Here is a 9,239-nt window from a genome sequence, read left to right as displayed (position 1 = left end):
TCTCAGAATCTGTGGAAAGGCAGATACTGTATATACTGTAGATAAAAACAAAGAACCTTTATTATTTAGCTACTGTACACTTAAACTGTGATAATGTGAATGACGTCAGATAAAATAATTTAGTTTTCCTCTGAGAGCTTTAATTTTAAATATGTTTACTGTTAAAATATTTTAAACTAGTCATTTAAGCTAACAGAATATGAACTTAAATTTCCATCTTGATCTGAATTCAGACCTGGTTCTTATATTCTAACTGGACTGTAGACAAGAAAAATAAAATTAATGAAGCCTATTTTAGCTTTAATCACAGTGCAACAGTACAGTCATCTAACTCTAGTATGATAATAGTGTTTTGCTCATGCAAGAACATTAAAGTTAATTGCAGCACACATTTATATAATAGGAGCAGCATGAAGGCATAGAGGTTAGAATTGCTGCTTTGCAGCACTGGGGTCCTGGGTCTGTGTAAAGTTGGTATGTTTTCCCTGTTTTTGTATGGGTGTTCTCCTGGTGTGCCAGTTTCTTCCCATAGTCCCAGGGCATACTGGTAGTTTGGTAGCTTCTGGGAAATTTTACCCTGGTGTGAGTATGTGCGTGTTTATTTCTGTATGTGACCTGCAGTGAATGGTGTCCCTTCCATTATGCCTATTGCTTGCCAGATTACTTCATTCTCTCCTGCCACCCTAAATTGGATAAAGTGGTTAGAAAATAGTAGTAAAGAAAGAAAATTTAGTCAGCTTATTGAAACTACAATTAATTATATTTTTGTAAGAAATAAGTAAGTAATGGCATTTTTGTTTGACTAACATGTAAGAGTAACAGTTAATTTTCTTAAAAAAGTAACTACCATTAAGAATTGTTTTCAGACACAGTACTGGCTATGGAAACATTTTTCCTGTGATAGAATCAACTTTTTTTCAATAACGTTTTGCCTTTGGACATTCTGCAGCTCTGTGAGGGGTTCATCTGTCATTGCGAGATTTAGACTTCTGTAGAATTCTGTCACAATTGTAATTCTTCTAAAGCTCATCATTTTATTGGTATGTACACTACTACACCATGCCCCTTAATGGGAAAAACAAGGAGTACCACAACAGAATCTTTAATAAAAAATAAAAAGAATAGCTGAGGGAGATATAATAATGTGCTGCATTAAGTTTTGCTTAATCCCAATCCATTTAGTGTCTTAAATGTTAGTGAAAGAATTTTATAAATCAACTCGTTACAAAATGAAAGCCAGTACAGTGAAGTCAATACAAGAATTGCATGCTGTTTTGTTCTCTTATAAATGTGCAATTTATAACAATAACTGCAAACAAAATGAACCCTGATTCTTTTTGCATGTTATATTTAAAATATTTAAATTTAAATTTAAACCATTTTTTTATTGGTGGGAAGGGAGTTAGCCGAATCAAGGTGAATGCAACCAGTTATGAATAGTGACCTGAGCACTTTTTACTTTTTTACACAAAAGCTGTATTTAAGCCATAAATGGTTAAAAATACGTAGTCCAACTCTACAGAGGAGCTTGGAGTTCACTATAAGACTCTTTATAATGCCTGACAAGATAAGGCTGCCAAGGGAACTAGTATCGTCCTGAAAGTCCTCCACAATGCAATCACTGGTGTTACAAACATTTTCCTATTTTCTCTTGTTTGTTCCTAATCTTATCAAAAATGTTACATGGTGCATTAATTATCCACACCTCGCCTCTCCAGCACAAAGGAGACAACCCCAGCAAGACAGAAATCACACCTCAAAGTCACAAGAATAAACACAGACCAACTGCGGCAATGAAAAATCCGCCACAATAAATCTCTAGGGGAGGCGCAGTCGGAGACCCATGCCACATGATAATAAATGCTGTTAACGGGAATGGAAAGTTTGTATAGTGTTCCTCCAGCCGTGGCTGATATGACAGTTTAATAAATGAGCTGCTACCCAGATAAACATTCCAGCGGCCCTGCTCGCAGCTGCAGCACCAGCTGAGGCAGACTTCTCTCGCTTTTGATTTTTTTTTTTGGTCAGTATCTTATCATCTGTCTTAACTGCTATTTTAAGAGATAGCTTTACTACTGCCCTTGAGCATTGTCTTTTCTTTTTGTGCAATACATATTTTAAAATGTGAGAATTATGCATGGATATCAACCAAAAAAGTTTATCTGAATGTTTCTCCACAGAGATAAGGGACATTGCGGAACAGGACCGGTGCAAGACTCCCAAGGGGAAGTGAAGAGGGCACACAACAATTATTCTCCTTTATAGAAAGCCCACAAAATCTGTTAAGAAATGTTTGTTCACTGTAATCATAATAGTGTTGGCAAGTCATGAATAACCACGGGTAGTACCTACTGTTTAAAAAGTAATAAAATATACATTTTAAAACACATAAATTTGATTTTATTGACTTCAGGCTCTTCCTATCCTTACCAGCTATGTTTATTAATAAATACCAGTATTTCTTAAGAGACATACAGTAAAAAAGTGCCATTCAAAATTTCTTAAAATTAGGGCTAGAAAGCCATCAAGTACTTTACTATCATCAATGTTTGCATCCACAAACTGTGTCCTCTTTTAATAAAGAATTATAGTCATTTATAAGACCAATATTGACCCCACATGCCCTTTACTTTTAAAGCTCTCTTAGTCTAAATAAAACAAGCTTCACTAAAATCATGATAATGATTTCAATGTCTACAAATAACTTTTGAAAAGGAAGTGGTTAGCACTGCTGTCTCACAGATATTAAGTTCCTGGGTTCAATTCCAACCTGTGCTACCTTATGTCTGAAAGAGGGGTCTGGATCCTGGACATTTCCAATCCAATTATTCTTATACCGTAGGTCCAACTGAATAAACTGTAATTTAAGATTAGTAAAACTTTTACTAGCAATGAATTAAGCAAGTTATAATTCAAAGAAGGGAACGCAGGTCCACGAGACCTGATGGATACTCTGATTTTTCTTCCAAATGACCCCTAAATTACTTTTTGAATTTCAATAATACTTATTGAATAGATCGCCTGTTTAAGTGATCATAGATAAATTGTTCCTGGCCTTTAGAAATTGATTATTTAAAGGTCACCCTATAACACCTGCTGGACTAGGGGCTCCCCAGGACCAGGACTGGTTTTGAATGTTCTCCATACACATACTGTATATTCTCTCCAAATTTTGAAGGGTATCCAGGTATCAGAGTACAGCACCATAAAAACTGACCTCAGTTTCTCAGAATTTGTTGTTTGTAACTGTGTTCAAAGAAACCAACACATTTAGTTTGTCAGCACCATCACAGATGGCTGGTCAGGCTCTCTTTAGCTTGGCCTCTAATTTAAGAATTAAAACTGAAGATGCTTATAAACAAGTGTTTATACTTGCAGTGCTGAACAGTTATACATACTTTTAATACAGTTATTTAGTAGGAAATAAACATTTCACAATAAAAAAAACAAACAAAAGGACGGTCCTTTTCAAAGTCCTGGCTCAACTCATTCCTAAATAGGAATTAGACTAAATCCCTTTCCAGCCTAAACATTTTTCTTCCTCTTCACAGTGGCTCACACATATATTCTATCCATCCATCCATCCATTTTCTAACCACTTGTGCATGTGCATCCCTAACAAATGCAATACATAGTTTTTAGCAATGGGCACAAGGCAGGAGAGATGCTGAATGGGATGCTAGTCCATTACCGGGCGCACACACAAACACAGACACACACACACACTCAAGGCAGGGCCAGTTTTCACAGAAGCCAATTAACCTACCAGTATATCTTTTGATTGTAGGAGGAAACCAGAGCATCTATGGGAAAACCCAAAAGGACACAGAGAGAACATACAAGTCCCAGTCAGCAAGCACTCTAGGCCAAGAATTGATCCCAGGGCTCTAAAGCTGAGAGGCAGCAGTACTAACCACTGCACCATCATGCTACCCCTCCCATACTGTCTGTTTGACAATAATACATTATAATACATTTTTATCACTTTTTAGGAAACCTGAAGCCCTGTACAATAGCATACACAATACACAACAGAAACAAAAAGAAAATAGAAAGTAAAAAAGTACTGAGTGAAAGAAAGCATAAGGATAAAGTTCACATTAAAAACACATTTCCATAACATTTGCAAGAAAATACACATTGGAAATAGGGTAGCTGTACAGTAGCTCTCAAGTACTTAGACCACTTGAGAAGCCAAAACTGGTTTCACACAAGTACTGTATAACAGCAGACTTTAAAGGCATAAGATCAGATGTCAAGAACTTATGGATGAGGTTACTAAGAAATGGACAAAGAGCTGGGGTGTAGGAATATTGTTCAAGACACGGTTAGCAAGTCTTATTTTAGCCACCAGCTGAATGGCTACCAACTGTTAAGTAGGCAGCATCTACAGCAGTAATGAGAAAAATACAAACTATGAAAGCAGAAGAGGGCACAGTTGTCTGGACTACAGGAGGAGAGGTAAATCTATTGCCTATTAATATTATGTATTTTGTTGTAAAAGAATTTCATGAATGTGTTACATTTTTCAAAGATGGAGGAAAAGCAGACTTATTGGCTGTTTTAAACTTTTTATTGATGTTAGAGAAAAGGAGTATAGGACTACTGTCACTGCTCTCAATAAGAATGGAATAGATGGAGGACCTGTCCTGTACTATGCACTGCACAGTACTATATGTCTGTTAATGTTCTTCATTCTTCATTAGCTTGTAAATGACCGGTCCTGTCTATCAGAAAACAGAGTTTATTTAGGTCTAGATGGAAAGATGTGTAAGGTTTGTGAAGTAGTTTTTATAGGAGATGGACTACTGATAACCTTGTAACAGAGCTCAGATTTCTCCCATTTCTCCTCAATTTCTCTCTCTCTTTCCCCTTTATTCACTCTCTTGCCGGAAGCCTGGTCTTTACCCTAGGTTTATTCTTCCCAATATTTGGACTGATATGGTCCCTACACAAACTTGATGTACCCAGCAAATATGGAAGACAGGGCAGTTGCTTTTAAATCCTAAGGATTCAAGTATATTTCATATCCTAATGGAATTTACTGTCTAGCTACAGCATCTAGCACTACACAGCTGTACTACAGAGAGCTGCAATTTGCCATGTACAGTATATGTTAGGAAGGAGTATCTTCTGGCCATAGAGCAGTCATAAGCTGATTTTCCATAATCAAAGCTTAGAACCTTGTCAGTTCTAGGGTTTTTACATTACATACTGTAAGGACACAAGTTGTGGCTGCCACCAGACTTGATGATCATGCATTCTCATGGTGTGGGTCACCAGTACCAGTACAATACAGTAATTTAGACTACAGTGAATTAGATAAATAAGTAAGCAATTATTTGTTCAGGGATATTACTGAATATAGTCTTGACTGCAAAAAAGAATGAACAATATCATTTTCTCTTAAAGTCTCTCTGTACATGATAAAACTTAGTATATTATACATTTTGCTTTCAGATTTAAAATAAATTATGCTAAATATTGTACAGCAGCAGCTATGTTTTTGCTTCAGTTTTGTATTGGAGATACAGTTTAATATTTGTCTACATGGAATCAGAGGGTGATTGGAAAGTTGTATAGTTTGCTTTGGCACTGACCTCAACCTGTGAGATAGCCCTTGGGGGTGTGGATGTACTGTCAATTGGGCTAGAAGTCATTCTCTGAAATGTTGTTTAAGAATCAGGTTCTCACAGCAAAGAGTATGCAATACATTAGTCTAGAGTGACACCTACCCACTTTTTTTGTAACTGTAACCTAAATAATTCAAGCACAGCCAAGGAGAAATTCACTTGGCTCCTGGCATATTCATAGTAATGTAAAATAAAATATATCGAATTTGACATGTTTGAAAGACCTTATTTTTAAATAAAAAACACCATTTGTTTCATATATTTTGTTATTATTTAGCTGTACCTCAGCCCTGGCAGAAAATTAATTTCTTTCTTGTGGGAAAAATTAAGTGACCCTTCATGGATCTACAGTAAGAAGTTTGAAATTAGAAATATATGGAACATTCCAAAGGACCAAAAACTGATGTCCATAAAATATTTTAGCCTATTTTGTTCTTATGTTTCCTTTCCCCCTCTCTGATCCTCACTTGCTGTTAGCTAAGTTGTTTGTTCTTTTTATATTCCTGAGCCTTGTTCTCCCTCGTTCTTCCCCTTTGTTCACTTGTGATAATTCTAGAAGCATCAGGACTGTGCCATATCTGGTGCTGACTCAAGACCCTCCAGATCGGACTGTACATTGAGTGTCTGAAGTTGATCCTGTATTGCTGAGCTTTGTACAATCTCTGTTTTATACTGTATGCAGCTGTTAAACCAACTAATTTCTAAAGAACAATTTTACTATAATCAAATAAACAGCTGGTGTGTTCAACTAAGTAATTTAGTGGACATTTGGAACTAATCTCCAGCACATGCTCTCCAGTACAAGGGTTGTATACCCCAGACCTAAACTGTACTTTTAGAGACTTGCATTGAATTCTGAACCTTGCATTCTTTCAGTTATTTCATTAATTGTTTTTTATACAAGACTAGTTTATGTATTTTTAATGTTATGGTGTTCACTGATGATTTTAATTTTAACTCACTTTCAACAAAAACACCAATTTAACAACTACTGTATAATGTTTCAAAGGCCGCTGCATGCACTCCAACATTTTGCCACTAGAGAGCATCAAAAACTAAAAAAAACCTTCTGTTATATATATAATATACAGTAAATTAATAAATTATATATTATTCTTTAAAAGCTTTGAAGCTTGGAGAAGCTCCATGGAGAGAAGGCTCCACGGCTGAAACGTTGTGTTTTCTTTCTTCTCTTTTCAGCATGGAAATTATCAAAGAAATAAGTGACTTTATTCAGAAGCTATTCATTGACACAGGTCTTCCAACAGTCCCTTAAGACAGGGGTAGTACCAACTTGTTAATGGATACACATAGAGTACATTATACGATGTAGATTTTTCAAAAGGTTTTTGATAAATTAAGTGGGGCAAACAGTATATATATATATTGCACATATCCAGCACTACCATATTACCACTGAACCACATTGTGGGAGGTATTAGAGTATTTGCAGCAACTAATTTCCTTCTATGAGGTGTTAAGAATAAGAGTATTCACATTTAATGGCATGGAACAAGTAATAGGTTTATTCCATACTGATAAGAGTAGAAAGAAAACACAACATTTCGGCCGTGGAGCCTTCTTCAGGTGTGAGATCTAATCTAATGACATCTAATGACATGACTAATACTCAAAGTGTGAAACAAACTTTTGTCATGTATGGAAGGGGAGGACAATCACTGCCAAACACAGAATATAACAGGACGAACATTCAAAGTGTGAAATAAACATCACTCTGAGCCTGTACCATACAGTTTACTGTATAAGAGCTGGGAAACCATTGCAGTTCGTCTGTTCTGCAGGGCAGACCCAACACGCATTGCTTAACTTATTGAACTCAATAAAAACTGAATCTGCACAAGACTGTATCCTGCTCCTCTGATGAAGAATTTCCCACAACAATAAAGTTCCCACTAAAAGATGAATTCTCAAATTGCAGGCAATAGCATGGAAACATTAGTGTTTGGATTTAGAATAGTTTATTCAACAGAAAACGCAGAGAATGAATACTCAAATAGGGGTAATGGGGTAATTAGTGGAGTACCACGGGATCTGTACTAGGACCAATACTCTTCTTAATTTATATCAATGATCTGGATTACAGAATGGTTAATAAATTAGTCAAGTTTGCAGATGACACCAAATTAAGAGGATTAGCACACTCTGTGGAAGCTGCAAATTAAATTATATTAGATAAACACATGGCAAATGATTAAAGTAGACAAGCACATTGTATTGCATGCTGGTGGTAAAAACAAATTATAAGTATAATGTGGGAAATACTGAGCTAGGAGAGGCCACCTATGAAAAAAACTTATGTTAACACATTATTTATCTAATCTAGACAATGTGGGGAAGCAATTAAAAAGACAAATAAGATGAGAGGATATATGGTAAAAAGTGTAGAAGTTAAAACAAGGGATGTTATGATTAAACTGTATAACTCACTAGTAAGGCATCATCTGGAATATTCAAGGTTAAGGTCAAGTTTATTTGTCATTCCAGCCATATACAAGTATACAGAGGAGCGAGATATCATTCTCCAGGTCTACGGTGCGAATACAGACAAGACACTGACAAGACAATGCCATAGACAATGTAGACATAGACAGGGTACAGGGTACATAAAGTGCAATGTGCATAGTATAATTCACTTTACAGGATTGTGCACAGAATTGTGCCTGACATTAGGCAAAAAATAACTAAGTTTCCAAATTTGGAGTAGGCGCAGTAGGTACCAGGTTGTTGAGGAGCCTGACAACCTGTGGAAGAAAGCTGTAATGGAGTCTGGTGGAGCTGGCCCGTATACTGTGATACCTTTTACCAGATGGTAGTAAGGGTGGGAGGGATCGTCCACAATATTGGAGACTTTGTGAGTGCAGCGTTTGTGGTAGATGTCCTGAATGGACGGAAGGGAGGCTCCAATGATGTTTCCTGCTGTATTGATAATTCGTTGCAGGGACTTGCGGTCTGAGACCTTACAACTCCCAAACCAAACAATGATGCAGTTTGTTAAGATGCTCTCGATGGTACCTCTATAGAATGTGGATAGTATGGGGGGGAAAGGTTTGCCCTTCTCAGTTGCAACAGGAAGTGGAGACGTTGTTGTGCTTTTTTAGCTAGGGAGGTGGTGTTGATGGTCCAAGTGAGGTCATCGGTGATATGCACACCAAGAAACTTAGTACTTCTAGCTGTTTCCACAGGGGACCCGTTGATGTGCAGTGGGGAGTGATCAGTGTGGGCCTTCAAGAAGTCAATTATGACCTCTTTTGTCTTATCTACAAATTGTATTGTGTACAATTCTGGTGACCATGTTATAGAAAATATATTGCTGAGCAGGAACCAATCACACAAAGAGCAATTAGATCTATTCCGTAGCTTGAAGATGGTCCTCCAAAGTCAGGCTGAACCAATTGAACATTTTTAGTCATGAAAAGAGAAGACTATGAAGGGACCTGATGCAAGTATTCAAAATCCTCAAAGGCCTTAACAAAGTCAATCCAGTAGATTTCCTCCAAATGAACAGAAGAGACACAAAGCAGAAGACACCAGTGGAAACAGAGTGGAAGTGTATTTAAAACTGAGAGCAGGAGATACATCTTTACC

Source organism: Atractosteus spatula, chromosome 8 (assembly GCF_055471065.1).
Source record: "Atractosteus spatula isolate fAtrSpa1 chromosome 8, fAtrSpa1.hap1, whole genome shotgun sequence".
Lineage (NCBI taxonomy): Eukaryota > Metazoa > Chordata > Actinopteri > Semionotiformes > Lepisosteidae > Atractosteus > Atractosteus spatula.
This window is presented reverse-complemented; position numbering follows the sequence as displayed.